The sequence below is a fragment of the Equus przewalskii genome, chromosome 4, assembly GCF_037783145.1.
Source record: "Equus przewalskii isolate Varuska chromosome 4, EquPr2, whole genome shotgun sequence".
NCBI lineage: Eukaryota > Metazoa > Chordata > Mammalia > Perissodactyla > Equidae > Equus > Equus przewalskii.
The window spans coordinates 40538444-40558988 of record NC_091834.1 but is presented as its reverse complement, the minus strand read 5'-3'; the positions used below and the strand labels follow the sequence as shown (position 1 = coordinate 40558988).

General features: G+C 39.9%; 1 long non-coding RNA gene across 1 annotated transcript; it reads right to left on the bottom strand.

Moving 5' to 3' along the window:
- Positions 1-264: 264 nt before the first annotated feature.
- Positions 265-13120, bottom strand: LOC139082792 (uncharacterized). Its single transcript, XR_011539037.1, has 3 exons — positions 13030-13120; positions 2309-2486; positions 265-673 (listed from the first exon to the last, which is right to left on the bottom strand). It is a non-coding gene; the product is annotated as an uncharacterized lncRNA (long non-coding RNA).
- Positions 13121-20545: the final 7425 nt, after the last annotated feature.

Here is a 20545-nt window from a genome sequence, read left to right as displayed (position 1 = left end):
TCTTAATATGTAAAAATTTAAAATGATATGAGTATATACTTATCCCCAAACTCAGAGTTGTATATATTAAATATGTTCAGCTCTTTATATGCCAATCATACCTCAATAAAGTAGTTTAAAACAAAAAGAATTTAAAATGGTAAAGAATGTGAACACGTGGAACTGGATGAGGAGTGGAGTCAATAAATGATGAGGTTGTTAACGTGTTCAGTGGAAGGGGAAAGGCAAGAATTGATTCTAAACAAGAAGATAAAAACATAGCTTCAACATGCACTTCAAAATGTTATTGTAAACACTTAAAGATAGATATAGGGTGCATAACTTCAAAATGACTAGAAAGAAAGAAAATAGAATACTTCACAATTAAAATAACAAACCTTAATCCAACAAAACACAAGGAAAAGAAACAAAAAGAAGACAGCAAGGTGTATGAAGATTAAGTTTGGCTTCATATGACAGAATACCCGAAATACCAGTGAGTCAAGCATTTAAGAAATGCATTCAAGAACAACAGAACAACAGCAGAGCTAGGCAATCCAAAACAGGTAAGGGTGCTCCAAACTCTCAGGAACACAGGCTCCTTCTCTATTTCTCAGAATACTCCAAACGTGTGACTTGTTTCTGTAAGGCCGCTTCATGATGTAAGAAGGCTTCTGGAGCTCAAGCGTGATATCTGTGTTGCACACCAAATCAAGAAGAAAACATAAAACAATGAAAAGGAGTATACTTTTCAGTCAGTCAGACTTCCTATAAGCAATTTTCCCAAGGGAAACAAGGGACGGAGATAAAGGGGGGAGTCACACACTCACACACACACACACACCCCTAGAGTGGTCTGAACAATTACCTGGGCCACTGGGAGAATGAACAACTGCTTTATCCCCAATTTTGGTTCCTATGTTAATGCAAATAATCCATAACCAGTCTATAAATGAATATTGGGGTGAGTTTATTCTGAGCCAAAATGTGAGGACCATATAACCCAGGGCCTTCCTTCCCCAAAGAAGGAAGGGCACCAAAGATGTGGGGTGTACAGAGTGGTTATATACCCTCAAAGAGGATGATTCCCATATGATTGAAATGTCCCTTTTACAATAGTCACGAGACTGCTCTGTCAGCACAGTGATGGATGGACACAGCAGGTAGTAGGTCTGTTGTCTCGGTGGACACCACAGGGTCGCAGGTCTGTTGTCTTGAGCTGGGTCAATGAAATGGGGCCAGCCCAGTGGCCGAGTGGTTAAGTTCATGTGCTACACTTCCGTGGCTCGGGGTTTCACCGGTTTGGGTCCTGGGCATGGACATGGCACCGATCATCAGGCCATGTTGAGGCAGTGTCCCACATAGTACAACCTGAGGGACCTACAACTAGAATATACAACTGTGCACTGGGGGGCTTTGGGGAGAAGAAAAAGAAAGAAAAAAAAGGAGACTGGTAACAGTTATTAGCTCAGGTGCCAATCTTTTAAAAAAAAAAAAAAACAATGAAATCTTTCCCAGACACTCCCTTAGCACACTTATTGGTCAGATCATGTCTCCTTGCCTTTGTCTAACACAGTCACTGCCAGGGGAGTGAGATTACTAGAATTGTCTTAGATTTGTCGGGAGTTAGCCTGAGCTGGGAGAGGGTCACCCTCCCTGAGAAATGAACACCTATACAAAACTGGGCTCATTTAAAAAGAAGAAGATATGGATATTAGAGAGGCAAACATAATTTTCTGCTACAATGGTTGATTGTATGGAAATAATAACAATAATAATAATGTTTGCTAAATATGCACTACGAGCTTGGCACAGAGCTGCCTAAACACTTTCTATGAAATATCTTAAATTTATGAGACAGGTGCTAATATCAGCTCCAATTTGTAGATTAGGAAATAAGCTTAAAGACTGTAAATAACATGTCCCAAAAGATAGGAAGTAGAAATGGGCAGAATCTGTGTTCTTAACGACTTCACATTGTATACTCCTTCATGTGTTCTAAGATGGTCTCTCATGTACTTTTTTCTTATTTGTATACTTGCTTTAAGAATGCTTGCTCTTTTGAATTTATTGTGATAAAGTCTGGAGAAGTTGCAAGCTATTCTCTATTGCAAACCATACCTAAAGTACAAACCTGGATATCTGGGGTTTTCATGAAGGACCAAGCCCCCAGTTCTATTTCCTCTACAGTTTCTTCATTCCATTCTCATTTTCCTCACTTCTCATACATCCAATGAAAAAAGCTGGAAATAGCAATCTCTATATTTTAATTATTATTCCCCTACGCCCTCCCCTTTTATCATCAGATCCATATTATGAGTTGACTTACCGCTTAAGTGTCACAACAAAGCACATTCTTTCACAACATATTCCATCTGCCAAAACCCGGAGTCTCAGTAGGGGATACTGCCAGTGACTTAATTTGACGTCCTTCTGCCAGAAGCTCCTTCTAGGCCCCTGCACAAGATGGAGTTGTGGAGGTCCGAAGGCCCTACTCCGGGAAACGCCTAATGAGGAAGTGTAAATTTCATTATGTATGACATTTTGTTGTCTGAGCCTTGCTACAGGCTATTAATACCTAGCACCAGACTGCAAGACAGGATTTCATAAGCACAAAATTTGCTTAAAGCTGTAGTTTTTTTTAAGTTTTTGTTTGCATTTGTTGCTCACTCTTCAGATGTGTTTAAGTTTCTGAGAGGGAAGGTTAAACTTTGCAGGTGATTCATCAAAGCTTCTGGTCTCCAGTCTGATAAATGGGGGGGTTAAGTATTGAATTTGGATATATCTGAGTGAGCTTCAAAGTCAAAGATGAATCATCTGAACGTGTTTAATTTAGGATTTCTTTGGAATTTAAAACATTACAGTTGTGTGTGTGTGTGTGTGTGTGTGTGTGTTTAACACGGCGGGTGAGACCAAACACTGAGAACTTTTTTTGAAGTATGCCATTTGATGCAGAGATGGAAAACTGTCATTTTAAAATCGTACCAAGTCTTCTGCCTTGTTAAGAACAAAAGCTTAAATTATTCCTGAAAAAGCCTCATGTTGGATAATGGGAAAAGTTGGTCTGGTCCAAAATGCTTGGTTTGTCAGTAAGAAAGCAATTGAAGAGGCTTCCCCAAGGTCACCCTGGTCATTAGTATCAGCACTGAAGCAGGACCCTGTTTCTACTTCTCAGACCAAGGCCCTTTCCCTTCACGCACACTGCCACCTGTCACTCCTCAGCTCGGAAGGGCCCTGTACTTAGGGTTTAATGTTCTACAGTCACCATCCTGAAATTCTTAATATTTTTATCTCTGAATTTGTAACTGAAGTCCAATGGAATGATGCCTAAACAAGTTCAAGTTGGTTTTCTGACCCTTGCAACTAAAAGAGATTTGACATATTTTGTAGATCTTTATAGGCCTATGAAATATCCACATGGGAATGGTACACTACTTATCAAGTACTCCTATCATGTCAGAATTTGATTTGAAGACGGTGGGATCCTATGAGACTTATTTGCATGAAATTTTAAATCTTAGGATGACCTCTCTTCACTCTCTAGCATGTTGGCATGTAAGCTGCTTCATCTTTAAATATATGAAAATTGATGGATTGCAGCCTTTTGGAGACAGAAAGCACCAGAAACTAAAACTTCGTAATTTATTCGGAGCAAAAATAATTGAATTATTTGTCCAAAGGAGATGGATATTTGTCTTAAACACTGACATTAGGAATAATACAATTAAAAGGAAAGTAGCTTCCATCTGGAACAGACTTTGACACACGCTATCACGTTAATCCAAAGGAGATAAGTAGTACATTGCAATGAAGAAAACAAAATCTAAAAGGTAAAAATGTCGGCTGTTTTTCTGCAAAGAAAGAACACACATTTTTTGAAAGTTAAGATGAGCCAAAATAATGAAGTTTTCTTCAATGAGAGAAAGCCTTTATGGCAGGCTCGCAAATTTGTCAGGCTGCCAAATCCCTGCTGTTATCTGTGCTGGCATTTTGCTCACAGGCCCTCAGGCCCTGCCTGGCTCAGATGAAAGGCTTTGCTGTGCTGTAGACCTTGTGAAACAGTGTTTGGAGAGATCCTGCCCTGGGACTCCGCAAAGCCTCTGTTCTCCTCTCATCCAAGTTCCTGCTAAGTAACCTTAATAAAGTTGCACTCAGCATTCCCCTCGGAAGGCGAGGGGCCGCAGCTCTTCCGTGCTTGGTACAAGCCCGTGCTGCTTGCACCTGTACTAAGGTTCAGCTCTTTTCCCTTAAGCGTGGGTGGTTTTTTCCCATTACTTTCAAATTGGAAAGATTTCTTAGCATTTGAGAAAGAAAAAAAATCACTTCTATCTCATCTGCTATGGTTCAGTGTCATTCTGCAAGCACTTACAAACTTTTCTCCCAAACAAATGGAACTGTTAACTCTAAATCTCATGAAAGTACAAGGAAAGACTAGGGCTTTTTCCTGGAATTTTCAAAATCCTCTGTTGCACATACAGTAAGTCAGAACATCCTTTTAACATCCTTTTAACCCACAAGTCCAGGGTGAGTAGCAATAGGAGGATACGAGTCACCGTTGTTTAAAAAGCGAACTATAGCTCTCAATATATTCAATCTCATATAACTGTTAAGTCACTAACACTAACATTGCTTAGCGAGTGTTTCTTGTTGACCAACTAAAGTAAATTCTTCTTTTTGTGATACAACAGAATTTTTATAATAGTCCTCCCCAAGAGCAAGTGTGTTCCACCTAAGTCATTCGTAGTCTAGGTAGAGTGTGTGTGTGAATGGTCGGGGGTAGGAGGGCGGGAGGTCTTCTTAGATTTTTACATACGTTGGACATTAGCCACTGTTTCATGCTCAAAGAAAATCAAATCACAAGAACACTTTCTTCCATCTTCCTCACTACTCACAATTTACATCAATTGTCAAAGAAAGAATTACAAGATTGAAAATTGATTACACTATGCGAGTTGCAGAGATAAGATGTATTCTGATGTAAAAAAAAAACAAAAACAAAGAAAACCAGCCTTCCATATTACACACCCTGGCTCCAGGAGGAAAGCCACCCCTAGACCTTGAGAGGAATCCTGTAGAAATATTTCTGTAATAAATAATGATTCTAGCCTGACTTCTACTTAGTATTCAGGTCAGATTAAAATGACCTTGTAAATCAGTCAACAAATATGTATTACGCATTTACAGGAAAGAAGATTGCAGATGACACTGTCAACTGGAAATCTGACACACAACACAGAAGATGCTTCTTGGTTATCATAACTTTCATGAGATGGACAATCAACTCATAAAAACAGTACATACATTGCCATAGCACCCACGAAAGTATGTCCGTCTCCAGGAGACACAAAAATGGCCCTGGGATTTTACCCTAAGGAACCCCAGAATTCCCCGGCAATTACATGCTCCAATGTGCCTAACGATTGCAGAAGAGGCTTCCTCTAAACTTCTCAGTTCTAACTCAAGTCTGAAAGGCCAGGGGCCACGTGGTACATCATCTTCAACCCTTCTGAAGGTTCTGGGTGGCAGAATCGGCATGCAACAGAGCCAGTCATGGGCACAACAGTGAAGTAAACAAAGATGGACTTTGATGTCGTACCCTCTTCCATTCACCAGCATCCCTCCAGGCCTTCTGCGTCTCCCTACTTTGCATTCCACTCCTCTCCTCAGAAGACTAACTAAATCACTCCATGAAGAACTACTGATCCGTGCTAGTATGTCCATTTTAATTGTGATCCTCCACAGAAAGGTTTGGTGGGATTTCCAGTATCATTTCTGGAAGTATAAAATAATGAAAAAGAGAACACACATTTGGAGTCAGGGAAACCTGGGTTCAGATTCAATTCCTGCACTTTGTATATGAGTGATCTTAGGCAAGATACCTAAATTGTCTGAGTCCTTTGTTATTTTCTATAAAATGGGTAGTGATAATATTAATCTATCTCATTTAAGACAATTTATGCAGTAGTGTTTTTTTAACCTTTTAAGATAATTGTAGATTTACATACAGATGTAAGATATATTACAGAGGGAATCCATGTACCCTTCACTCTGATTTCCCCCAATGATAATATCTTGAATAACCATAGAACAATATCACAACCAGGAAACTGACATTTATACAATCCACCAACTTTATTTAGATTTCACGAATTTTTTAATACATTTCTGTACATGTGTATTTAATTCTATTAATTTTATCCTGTGTGCAGATTTGTGTGACTACTACCATAGTCACGATACAGAACAATTTCATTATAAGGATCCTTCTTGCTACCCTGTTATAGCCACAGCTACCTACCTCCTCTCTCTGGCAACCACTATCTGTCCTCCATCTCTATAAGTTTCCTATGGCAAGAATGATATTTAAAGAAATCTTACAGTATATCACTTTTTGAGATTGACTTTTTCCACTCAGCATAATTCATTTGAGATCTGTCCAATTTGTTGCAGGTATTAATAGCTCCTTTTTATTGGGTGAGCAGTATTCCATGGTGCTGGTATACTAGAGTTTGTTTAACCATTCACTTGTTGAAGGACTTCTGGAGTTGTTTCCAGTGTTTGGCCATTATGAATAAAGCTGCTCTAAACATTCGTGTACAGGTTTTTGTGTGAACTCTAGTTTTCATTTCCCTGGGATAAACGCCCAAAAATGTAGTTGCTGGGTCATATGTTAAGCACACATTTAGTTTTGGAAGAAACCACCATACTCTTCCCCAAAGTGACTGTTCCATTCTACATTCCCACCAGCACTGTATGACCACTCCAGTTTCTCTGTGTCTTCACCAGCATTTGGTGTTACAACTTTTTCATTTTAGCCATTCTGATAAGTGTGTAATAGTTCATTGTAGTTTTAACTTGCATTTTCCTAATGGTTAATGGTGTTGAACAACTTACCATGTGCTTCTTTGCCACCTGTATATCCACTTCAGTTAAATGTCTCTTCATGTCTTTTGCCCATTTTCTAATTGAATTGTTTGAGTTTTCTACTGTTGAATTTTGAGAGTTCTTTGTATGTTCTATATATTTGTCCTTTGTTAAATATGTGATTTGAAAATATTTTTACCCACTCTGTAGCTTGTCTTTTCATCATCTTCACAGGGTCTTTTGCAGAGAAAAAGTTTTTAACTTTGATGAGGTCCAATTTATCAATTTTCCTTTTATGGATTTTGTGTTGAATGTCAAGTCTAAGAATGTTTTGCTTAGCCTGAGATCCTGAATGTTTTCTCCTATGTTGTAAGAGTATTTTATTAAAAAAGAATTTTGCAGGTGTCAGTCATCACATCTTCTCAACAGCTTATTTGTCAATATTGTTCTATCCTTCTCAGAGGCTCTCTGAGGCCAAAGTCTATTAAGAAAGCTCTAGGGGTGCCTGCCTGGTGGCGCAGTAGTTAAGTTCACATGTTCCCCTTCGGCAGCCCGGGGTCCACTGGTTCGGATCCCAAGTAGATCAGTTCGCAAACTCTGCTTCTGTAGCCCAGGGTCTTGCAGGTTCGGATCTTGGGTAAGGACATGGCACCGCTCATCAAGCCATGCTGAGGTGGCGTCCCACATAGCACAACCAAAGGACCTACAACTAGAATAAACAACTATGTACTGGGGGGCTTTGGGGAGAAGAAGAAAAATATATAAGATTGGCAACAGATGTTAGCTCAGGTGCCAATATTTAAGAAAAAAAAAAAGAAAGCTCTAAAGCAGTTCCATTCTGGTCTAGGGTCTTAGAAAAGCCAGAAGCCAATAGCCTGTGTTTTAAAGCCACAAACTATGAAGGTAATGTGCTATTGTTTTAAGTAAATCTTGCAAATGTTGGGTGCCTACTATGAGTTAACCAATTTCTAGACCCAGGGGAAACAAAGATGAGTAAGACCAGGTCCCTGCTCTCAAGGAGCTCAAAATTAAGCCAAGAAGATTGTGCCAGAACAGCATGGAAACTCACCCAAATGGCATTTAATAATAAAATGGTGGTTTCCTAAATTCAACAAGCATTTATTGAGCACCAACTGTGTACCAAACATTATATCTGGGAATGCAAAGATGAGTCATATTTAGGCCCTGCCCTGAGAAGCTTATTGTCAGTGGAAGAAAGAGAGACATGTAAGAAATATCCACAACATGAGAACATGATGGTGCACTGGGAAAAGCATACAATTTGAAGTCAGGAAAATCTCAGCTCTGACACTTACAAGGTGTATGAACTTGGACAAGTTACATAATATCTGTGAGTCTGCATCATCCCTTACAAAATGGAGATGTTAATACATAATTTGCAGTTTTTTATGAGTAGTAGGCAAAAATGTTATGTAGAGAATCTTTCACAGAAAATAAACATAAATACAACTCAGACAGCACCTCTTAGTAAAGGAAAGTGCAAAGTTCACAAGTGACAAAGTAGAATGAGTGACTAATAAATACTTACTGGAAAGAGAGGATATTAGGAAAAGTTCCAAAGAGGAGTGAATACTAAGTGGCCAGACAGAGAGGTGCGGTTGGGTGTTTCAAACAGGATCAACAGCATGGGTCATATGAGCAAAACCGTATCTAGTTCAGTTTCACTCAGAAGAAGTGAGAGGGAATGGAGAGAGCTGGGGAGATAAAGCCAGAGAGGCAGCCAGGCCCCAGTGGAACCAGGGGTGGTCCTTCCCCACCCCACAGGGAATGGACATTTTGGAAGGTGATTGTTGCTGGCAGATGACAGTAGGGACAAGGGATGCTAAACATCCAGCTGTGCAGGGCAAAGTGACATACAGTGAATAAGCATCCCACCCAAAATGTCAGTGATACTCCTGTTGAGAAGCTGGATGAGACTATGAGGAGTGGTGTAATAATTTTGATAATGATGATGATAATTACTATAATGATGATAATAGCAACCACAGCTTAATAGCCCTTACTGCATGCCAGACACTCTGCAAAGCACTAGAAATACAGTGTCACCTTTAATCTTTAAAAAACCTTGATGAGGGGCCGGCCCCGTGGCCCAGTGGTTGGGTTCTCACACTCCGCTTCAGCCACCCAGGGTTTTGCCCATTGGAATCCTGGGTGTGGACATGGCATGGCTCATCGGGCCAAGCTGAGGAGGCGTCCCACATACCACAACTAGAAGGACCCATAACTAAAATATATATACAACTATGTACTGGGGGGCTTTGGGGAGAAAAAGGAAAAATAAAATCTTTAAAAAAAAAACAAAAACCTTGATGAAATACATACTATTCTTATTCTCATCTCAGAGATGATGAAACCTAGAGATCAAACAACTTGCCCCAAATCACAAAGCTAGTAAGTGACGAAGTGAAGAGTAGGGCCCAATTCAGTCTGATTCCAGAACTTACTCTCTTGAGCTCTATGGCATTCTGTAGAGTCTAGATCCAGGATGTACAGAGTAAACAATATTACTAATGCCTATTTGTACCCTAGACCAATTAAATCAGCCTTGGGATTGGGTCCCAGGCATCAGGATTTTTTCAAAGCTTCCTAGTTGATTCAAATGGCAGCCAGCTTTGAGAACCACTGCCCTTCTCCAAGGCCAGTCAGAGACCAGAGTCAAGGGGTTTTATGCAGGGAAGAGAAGTTACCATATTTGTGCTTTAGAAAGAGTGAACCCTAGTTCTGGATGGAATAAGGAAAATGAATTTGAGGGGGCATTTACAAAAGGTAGGAAGACCTATGAGAGGGCACTTGCAAAAGTTCTACCAAAAGATGCTAAGGGTTTGGGTGAAGATCACAATGAAAACAAACAGCAGGTAATTATTGGAAGGGAAGGTCAACAGGATTTGGTAAAGGATGGGATGTGTATGAGGTGATAGGAAGTAAGAAGTACAGGATGGTTCCCAGGTTTCTCATCCTTGCACATTGTCCATGAATTTACTCTAAGTTTTCTTAGTGCTAATGGAGTCCCCAACAGGCAACATATATACAGACTAGAGGAATAGCTTTGGTTGTTTTGTTTGGGGCCAGGGACACATTGGTCAGGAGGAAGATCAGAGAGACACATGAGAGAAGATGGAGACTTTGGTGCCTGTGCAGCCTCCAGAGATGCCTGATGAATAGTTGAAAAAACAATCTGAGCTTAAGTTAAAAATGTCACTGAAAACAGTCATTAGCAAGTAGGCACTCATCGCGACTTTTCCTATCCTGGCAACAAGATCAAGCAGGTTTCCGTCTGGACTTGTTAAAAAATTTCTTTTTAATTCAACCTCAGTTGTTTTTGTCCTATTGCAAGTCCCCTTTAGAACTGTAAAGGGCACATCTAAATATATATACTGTGATCCGTCAATGGATCCATCAATGGATTTCCGCTAATGGATCATGAGTTTCTGGACTTTTTTCAACAAACCACAACCTGTAGAATCCCTTATATTTAAATGGCACTTTTCAATTTGCAAAACCCTTGCCCATTCATCAAGTCACCTGATTCTTACAAAATCTCTTCCAAATGAGGAAACTCAGACTTAAATTGCTGAGATGACTTGACCAAACTGACACAGGTAGTAAGCGGAAGAGCTGGTCCTCACGTTCCCTTCTTTTGACTCCTAAGCCAGCACTGAGTGGAAACTGGGCTGCAATACATCCCAACTTTTCCCGGCACATCAGGCTCCCAGAATCAAACTTTGTGGACTCTGTTGCCTCAATATTCTGAGGGGGTGTTAGGGAAAATGGAAACTCCCAAGAATTTAGTTGAATGTTCAGTATTAGAGTGGACTAAGCTACTAGCATGGCACTAAGAAATTCTCGCATTCCTTCATGATTTAATTTGTGCATTTTGATTGATATTTTGCCTCATGCATATGAGAAAAGCAATGTCTAAGGCAATTCTTTCAAACTGTAAACTATATTCATCTTTATTCATGTGTTCTCTTTCTCTGCTAAAGGTCAGAGTTAACAAAGAAGGTGGCATCCATGATCAGTCTGAAATTATTGAAGACCTGCGATATGCTGCTGCAATCTCTGAACTGAAAAGCCCCCACTTGTTCTCCAGAAACAAAGGTAAGATGAGTCAAATGACACTGTACACAGCTTCAATTGTTTTTGTGGAGAACAATTTATTATTATCTCTTGTCTTGGGTAGCTGTCATCTGCCTGGGGATTTGATGAATAGAGTGTGTAGACGTGTGGGCCTCAGTGAATTAGCCAGTGATTCAGACCTATTGGAAGGTCACATCTCATTTTTCATGCCTAGTTGAAAATCTGAAGTGCTAACAGTGTAGGATACCCAAAACTGCCTTGCAGCCCTTCAGACAAATTATGTTTTTAATCAGTATTTTAATACTAAATTTATTCAATAATGAAATAAATATATTCAAAACCTAGTTGTTTCTTAAGATTTTAAGTTCTTTATAAACTTTATTATGTTACAAATCTGGCAAAGTTTAAAAATAATTTTAAGAGGTTTTTGATTAATGATTGGTCCGAATTTCAAACTAATTTAACTAGATCCCTTAGATATTTTAACCCTCATTTATAAATTTAACATTTTTGATTACTTTACATGCACTACTTCCATTCATATCCTACAGGCCATGCTCAAAGCAAGGAAACCTGGGAAATGCAGTCTCGACATAGGTGACTATGTCTCCAACTAAAGCACGAATAGATTCTATTTTTAAAAGGAAAAAGAAGACTGGGCGCTAAGGGGACATTAGCAGTCTCTGCCACATCCGTGTTGCCTCTGATAAGTTAGACCAGTAGCTGATCCTCCCAACCTTATTTTTTTCCCAGCAGCCTCTTGGGGTCCAGCACCTCTCTGTAATTACTACGGGAGCCTCAAGCACATATACACTCAGGATACGGCCCTGGCATTGGTACAGGTCTCCTAGGTCATGGCATCTTTCTGGTGGAATTGTTATGTAGAGACTGGAGCTATATGAAAGTACGGCTAAGGGATACAATTCCGCCAGGTATGTCAACTCTGCATAATCAACTATGTTCATAGCGATGTTCTTCAGAAGTATCTCCATATAGGGTCTTGAATATCGAGGATTTTCAAACTTGTCCCTCTGTGATCCTCTATATTCAGAACCTTGGTTTGGGGGAGCTAAGAAGAGGCAAATTAGAAAATGAATGTGAGGTCAAAAATCTTCACTTAAAAAATAAAACAAAACTGGGTATTAAAGCCTTTTTGATGAAGGCTATTTCTGCCTAATTGACTCAGGCTGTGGAAGGAAAGTTTACATAGAGGTTAGTAGCTATATACGTTTAACAACAAATCAGATCTGAACCCAAACAGTCAACTTATTTTCTTAAAGGTCTTTGATATTTTCTAAAAGATCACATTTCCAAACTACTATTTAGCTGGAGGGATTTTTTTTTTCCCATAGACTTTGCTTGGCATTTGAAAAAGTTATTTCTTTTTGATAGCTTAATAAATCTCTAGTCTTTCCTGTATCAATAACCTGAGCTCAAACGTAGGACAGAAAAACAAGGCTGATTGAGAAAGACAAGAAGGAGCTACGTGAGGATAAAGGATAACGGAACAACCAAGTTTCTTCTCCTTTAACACAAATAAGGCTTTATTTTCAAAACATAAATCATTTCACACTGCTTTCCATTATTGCTACAAATTCCTGAATCTATCTACCAGGTGAAAAGTTATTGTATTTCAAACAAAAGCCTCCCATCAATATAGGAATAGGTAATTTATATTAGATTATTCTCAGAGGTTTTGCTACTATTTCTACATCAAGCTAGAGAGAGAGAACCATTACTTTTTACATCTTATTTTGTTTCCTTTCCACTTGGTTGAGCACGAGCCTTCAGATGTATGTTTCCTGAGCCTGCTTACTTGCTTTCAGGCGTTCTCCCTTCCACTCGTGCAGTTAGCACAGAGGGAGGAGAGCTAGCCTGTGCTAGGAAAGAGGTGGACTCAGCTTTTACCCTGGGCGGGTGTCAGGGGGTCTGGAAACTGCTCATGGCGTTGTCTGTAAGAACATATTTCAGTTTTCTGAGGAGAGCCTCCAAAAGTTTTCATTAGATTCTCAAAGGTACCTGTCACCGAAGGTAGGTTTAAAATTGTGTTCTTTATTCCTTCTCTTAATTCTAGAGGACATCACTTACCTCTAAGGAAGTGCCCATGTTCCACATCTCCTTTCTCCACCTGGGGGAGGTATGGTGGAGGCTGAGAGAAAGGCCAGGATAAGAAGGTTGGCTGTGAATAAAAAGAGATGTAGTGGTCAAAGCAGGAAGAGCCATCCCACCTCTCGGGCGTCTGCCATTCTGATCCAGCCTGGGCTCCTCCATGACATTTCTCCACTCAGTGCTTCAGGTTCTCCATTTGTAAAGTGTATGTTTTAGGCAGGAAAACACTGCCTAGCCCTTGTTTCCTCAAGACGTGTATTTTAGACAGCAATTCCCAGGTAGGAGTAGACTAAACTCTTAGCCTTCTTGCAATATGCCTCAGGTATAGTAAGTGTTCCACAAAGGCTTACTGAATTGAATTAAGCATAAGAATTAGATATGTTTCATACTGTGTGTTTATCAGGTCACTTGGGATTTATAAAAAATCCTGTTCCTCTGATTTATTAAACAAGCAAAATTTCCCTTGGGCTTCAAGTACTGTGCAAAGTAACAAATTCAATTGCATCTAGCAGCAAAATTCCCCATAGACAAAAATCACATTCGTACCTACTGGAGAATTCCTTTCACTTAACACAGGAATTAGCCCTATACATGCTGGATCTCCCTCCTTCAGTTCGTCTATAAACTTAGACATGTGGACATGTCCAGAAAAAAAGAATGACCCATAGAAAATGCCCAGCCTTTGCTCTGCTGAGATTTAAACCAAGGTATATTTATATCATTTTATTATTGGTTGTAGTTGATGTTTAACTAGATACATCCACTTAATGTTATGTATTTAATTGGTTTTTGTTCTTGTAGTTTTTTTCTCCTTAGAGTACAAAAGACTTCGAATAAACAAACTATGAATTAAATATCCTAATCCAGAGTAATTGATAAGGAGAACAGAAACAACAAATAGAAGGAAATTAAAAAGGAAGGAAATGTATGTAGTCCAAGAGCTTTATCTTATCTCTTGGGCTTTTATTTGTTCTGTTTGATATGACCACAAGTATTTGTTGAGCACCTACGGCAGGCTCTGTGCCAGGCATGAGAAGTACAATGAAGAATAAGACAAAGATGATGCCCTCAATCATTGGGGGACATAAATAACTAAAAACTTCAGAATCACAGACACAGAGAGTAGGATGGTGGTTGCCAGGGGCTGGGGTTGGGGGAAAATGAGGAGATGTTGGTTAAAGGGTGTAAGATGAATAAGTTCTGGGGATCTAAGGTATAGCCTGGTGACTATAATTAACAATACTGTATTATATAATAGAAAGTTGCTGTGAAAGTAGAACTGTAATGTTCTCACTGTAACAACAACAAAATGGTAATTATGTGAGGTGATGGCTGTGTTAGCTAACCTTATTGTCGTAAACATTTCACAATATATATGCATATCAAATCATCACATTGTACACTTTAAACTTACATATGTTATATGTCAATTATATCTCAATAAAGCTGGAAAAAATGAGAATAGGATTTATCCAACTCACCTTCAACCTCAACACATTATTTTGTTCTGAATAACTCATCATATTTACCACCAACTAGCCCCATCCCACTTGCCAGACATACACACACCTTGGAATCCACATACTCATAACTGTTTTCTAAATATTTCAAGCATAAATAGTTAATTCCATGACCAACTGCTAATGAGAACCACCTTCTCTCTCCACCCACCCAATCACCCCACTCCCACCATCTCCCTCCTGAAAACTGTCTAGAAAGCAATCCTCAACTTACAAGACAGCCAAGAAAGTTTTCCACTTTCAGGCAACAGCCAAGAGACATTTTGAATGTTTAATAGGTTAAGGTTTTAGGAAGAAGAAATTAAAACTTTGTTTAAAAATGCATATGCAGTTTTTTTATTCCTATTTAAAATTAAAGCAGATGTTCACATTGTAATAAAAAGAAATCTAAATGTCCAACAGTAGAGGAATAGTTAAATATTAATACCTATATATATTAAAATACCATGTAGCTGTTTAAAATTGTTTAGGAAAATCATTTAATGATGTGGAAAAATGCACAGTACTGCATGATAAATTAAGTGAAGGAAGCAAACCACAAAACAGGATATGAAAGAAGCAAAGCAGAAAACAGGATATTTTACTGCATTTATAAAGTATGTAAATGAATAGAAAAACATTGAAGTATAAACTTCAAAATATTATGTGATGGGATTGTGAGTGATTTTTATTTCCTTTATACTTTTCTGTATTTTCCAAATTTTTAAGCACAAATATGTGTTGCTTTAAAGTAATTATAAAGGTCAAAATTATTTTAAAAAGAGGGGAAAAAGTTTTTCTATAGCTTGCTCAAATACCAAGAATCTCAAAAAGCTATTGCTTTTGAATTTCACATTTGACTCAGGGAAAAAATGGAATGGCTGTTGATTGAAGTAAAGGGAATTGAATTATAGAATAACTTTCCCTCTTTCTTTAGGCAGAACACAGCACCCTGCAGAGAATTCTCCACCTACCCCCATCAGTATGTCCCCTTTCCTTGTCCTTCCCTAGCTGCAGTTTGGAGAGGCAGAGCAATCTACCTTCCCAAGAACTTATTAACATCGTTGGCCCATCTATCCCCCAGAGGTCCAGTGTCCAACGTCTCAGACCCCACAGGGAACAGCCTCTTTTAGTTCAGAGATAAAGACATGTATCTTCAGGGGAAAAAAATTAAAGAAAAAAGAAAACTACAGAAGCCTCTAGGGGGTTACATGTGCCTCTTACAAGTAAACAGTTGTTATGCAAGGCGAAAACCTCCCGTATACCATGAACTGCTTCAATTCCACCTTCCTACTATACTGATAGCTACCTTGTCCTCTCAATTTTCAATGCCTTTTCTGTAAACTGAAACATCTGCCTAAAGACCTAACTCATGGATGACAGAATATGCATGTGCCCTTTGTTTTCCACTGGTCCTAATCTAGGGATCAAGGTTTAAAGACACATCCCAAAGGAAAATGTGAGAAAAGGCTCCAATGTCATTTGTTTATCAAAAAATAATTCTAGCAGAAAGGGCCTGCCTTCCTAGTAGGGCATCTTGGATTCCACGTACGCCTGTGACCTAACATCTGGTACAGAAATTCTTCTTCAGGAGTTAGTTTTACCATATTATTTCAGGATGATTTTCTTCCTGATTTTCTTCAGCTACCTCCTACTCTTCCTTTCCTCCTTCTAGGCACTTAGCCAATGATCAATTTCTGCAACCTTATTAAAAGCTAGCTGTTAATGATGGACATTTGCCATAAAGTGTTAGCTTCTATATTATTTGCTCTGAGCACAAGAGCATCTTAAGAAGATACTCTTTTTTTTTTTTTTTTTTTTTTTGAGGAAGGTTAGCCCTGAGCTAACATCTGCTGCCAATCCTCCTCTTTTTGCTGAGGAAGCCTGGCCCTATGCTAACATCCGTGCCCATCCCCTCTACTTTATATGTGGGACACCTACCACAGCATGGCTTGCCAAGCAGTGCCATGTCCACACCCGGGATCCGAACCGGCGAACCCTGGGTCGCTGAAGGAGAACATGCACATTTAACCGCTGCGCCACAGGGCTGGGCCCAAGAACATACTCTTTAGAACAACAAAAAAATCTCCAGTTCTAATAGGGATAGATTCCTAATGGTGGAATTCTAGATCCTACGAAAGCTGAGATGCAAAGAATACTTTGAGCAAGAGGTCCTCTTGTACACCCTCAAAGCATTCATCTCTGGAAACTTCCAGATCTGCCAGCAAGCCAGGGCTCTACCTCAGACTTGGAATCAGAAGTGCCTTGAGCTGTTTTTCCAGAGGTGGGAATGAGTTTGGGTTGACCCAGCTCCTATGTTGGCGGTCCAGCATGTGATCAGTCATAGTGATCTGTAAGACCAAAAGTGTGCACTTAATTCCATCTCCTTGAGGAACCCTAGATGCTCTCACACTTTCTAAGGAAACTTCAACATTATCTGTCTCTCTGAGAAACACAGTTTACCCATAACTTTGACTTAATCACAATGAAGACTGTATCTTTGGCCAAAGGAGTTGGGCCACTTACATCAACTCTGGTATCACCACATTCTTTGTTAGATAAATGTCCTATCACAGACGGTGCAGGGTACCCAGCATAAGATCAACCAAACGTAGGAAGCCTACGAACCTCTATTACAGAAAAAGTTCAGGTTTGTAGTTTTCCATTTATTTACCTATCCATTAAACAAATATTTATTGAGAACCTACTATGTGTCAGGAATTGAATTCCTAGGTGCTAGGAATTCAGCAGTATGTGGTAGAGGTTAGTGAGAAAAATCTCCCTGCTCTAATAGAATCTCTGTCTAAAAAGGGGAAACTGATGATAGCAAAATAAACCAGCACAATACGTATACATTAGTTGCTAATAATTGCTACAAGGAAAAATAAAGCAAGGAAGGGGAATAAAAAGATTCATGTCTTGGAGGGGGAGGGAGGGTATTACATTTTAAATACAATGACTAGGGAAGGTGTCCTTTGAGTAAAGGCCTGGAGCTGGGAGGAGGGGAGCAATGTAGATAGCTGGGCAGGAAGCATTACAAGAAGCAAGAACTGAAGTGCAAGAGCCCATAGGCATGGGCATTCCTCCTGTGTCTGAAGAGCGACAAAGAGGCCAGGGTGGCTAGAAGGGAGTGAGCAAGGGGAGGAAGTGGAAGAGGAGGTCAGAGAGGTCGAGGGGCAGGGCCACGCTGACCACGTAGGGATTTAAGTTTTGCTCTGAGAGACATGAGAAGGAGTCAGAGCAAACTTATTTTAACACATCACTCTAGTTGTTGTGTTGAGCATAAGTTGCAGCAAGGTAAGGGCAGGAGCACAGAGTCCAGATGGAAGATTTCTGCAAAAATCCAGACCAAATACGATGGTGAATTGGGCCAGCCAGGTAGCAAGTGGAAGCAGTAAGTTTTAAAACTACTCAACTAAACACGCCATTTATTCTTAATGATACCATATCTACACAGAAAAGAAAATGAGTGTTTGTTCCCTGCTGGAATATCCAACTCCAGGAGAATTTGAACAGGCTTTTATACTGATTGAATTAATTATAACACAATTGGTAAAACAACAGTCAGTGTTAACTACTATACGGTGGGTGAGCAAATTTAAATATAATTTCCCATAACAAACACACAAGGAGTGACTATAGTTTCCCACATCCAGTAAGTAAACAAGCATTGTAGATTCAAGGTTAATAGCTGTCTAACAATAAACCATTGCAGGAAATTTCTTGCAAATAAACTAGCCAGCACTCATTTTATGATGACAAGATAGAAAAAAGATATAAATCTGACAAGAAAGCATCTTCATTCCAAACTGGCCAGTGTTTATAGTCTGGGGATCTTTAAGATAGCCGATTTATAAACAGACCCCAGACTTCTTCCCTCATTGAAAGGAGGTGGGACAGGAGGCTCTTTGGGAATTCAGACCCCTGGGGCCTAGACTGTCTCTACGCTTTCAAGATTCTTCATTCAAATGCTGATTGAACTTTGTGGCCTATATCACAAACCAACGCTAACACTCTCCAAGGCTGAATCAAAGAATCCAGGCCTCGCATTTCTCAGTGCTCTGCCTATGCTGTGTCCAGCCATAAGAAGCTCTCCCCAAACAGGGATGATGATTGGTAGGCCAACTGGACTTCCCCTTTGGGAATTCAAATTATGGAAAATCTGAAAGATTCGAACAACTGGCAACTGCAGAAATGGAGGGAAAGAAAGAGCAGCAGAGCTACACTCACAGGACGGGGCAGAAGTGCCTACAACCGCTGTGGATCCTGACCCGCCCCAGGGCCGGTCTCCATGAGGCTGCCACATCTCAGTCCTGTTTTCAGATTCCTCTCCCTTCCATCACCTTAGGAATCCTTGCTTGAGGTACCATGAGTGAGCTGGCTTCTTGCACCTAGAAGTGCCTCCACAGAGACTGAGAAAAAGAGACTAAGACTTATTTCTAACTTATGACAGTAAGATACTTTAAGAAAAAGAAAGAACGGTTTATCTTTAAGACTTACCTCACTAGCCCATGAACTGTATATTAGGAATGATTTTTCTGGAAGAGGTATGGGCTTGCTTTCAGACATTAATTCATATCAAGTCTATGGCCACTATGGAACAGAAAAAAAGGCAACTCAATCTTTCTTGTCCTCATAAGCTCTGTAATCAATTTAATTCCACTCTATAATTTACCTTTTTCAGGAAGCACATGGCCTTGTGAGTAAAACTATTTACTGATGGTCCATTCGTAAACGTGATATACATAGTAAGGTTATTAACTACTATTTACCAGTACTTTGTAGGTGTCAGGCCCTGTGCTAGGAGCTTTATGTACGTTATTGTAATTAATCCTCACAACAAACCTAAGAGGCCATTTTTATCCACTTTAAAGGAGGAGAGACCTATAGCTTAGAGAAGTTGCATGAGCTGCTAGAGTCACACAGCTAGTGAGTAAGAGCCAGGATTTGAATCCAGGTATGTCTGTCGGCCCCTTCCCTATTCCCCACCCACATCAAAAACCAAGAGGAACTCTGATGCTGGTGGTGTGGGTGGGCAGGGGCAGGGTTGTTGGGAGTGGTGACTTTCTGTGGGTACAGAGCTAGTGAGGAGCTGGAACACCATGAATGCCTGCTGCCAGCCGATATTTAGTCTCAAGATGCCCGAATGCCTCATGATGACCAGGCAGAGAAAGCAGGAAGTTTAGGGTCAAAGGGCACTAACCTGGTTAGGGCCAGGAGGACTCAGTCATACTGTTCAGATTGCTCAGTGGTTTATGTGGACAAACAAGAGAAAAGACCTACCCATGTGCCTGTCCTTTAACCTCAGGGATTAGTTTCTCTTCTGACTGCAAACTCTTTCAAAATGCATAACAGCCCTCATACAGACATTCCCTCTCTAAACTTTCCATTTTGTAGTCAATTCCACATCTAAATACCTCTTGCCTCTCAGCCACTTACACACAAAAGCCCATGTGGAATATCATAAAATATGACTAAGGGTATGTGTTTATTCCTCAGGGAAATTGTCTTACATGATTAAGCTTTTATGAAAATAGCAAGAATGACATAAAAAGCTTCTTGGCTCGGGGTGGCTAATTAGTAGCCCAGAGTCTTAGTTCTCAGGTAACATTTCAAGATAGTCAATTATTCATGGATAGCTTCCCCAGATTCAAAGGCTGAGTGCAAGCCCCAGATGACTTCAGGAAAGCCCGCAAGTTGTTCACCATGCACTTGACTGAATTAACCGTCTGAGAAAATGCATTCGACAGTAAAACTGTTTTGTGAGGCAGAACCTCAGTAAGTAATACAATTCATGGCCCCCAGTAACTGTTTTGTCATCTGCCACCCTGCCACAACCACCACTGCCCCCTCAAAGCACAGGGCAGGTGTTCATGTCAGCAGCAGACTGGATGCGGGAAGAACAAAACGAAAAGTAAATAACCTGCAGCTTGTGCATCTTCACAAATAGAAACAAAGCACCTGAGGTGCCGGGACGGAAAGGAGCCCAGTGTTGG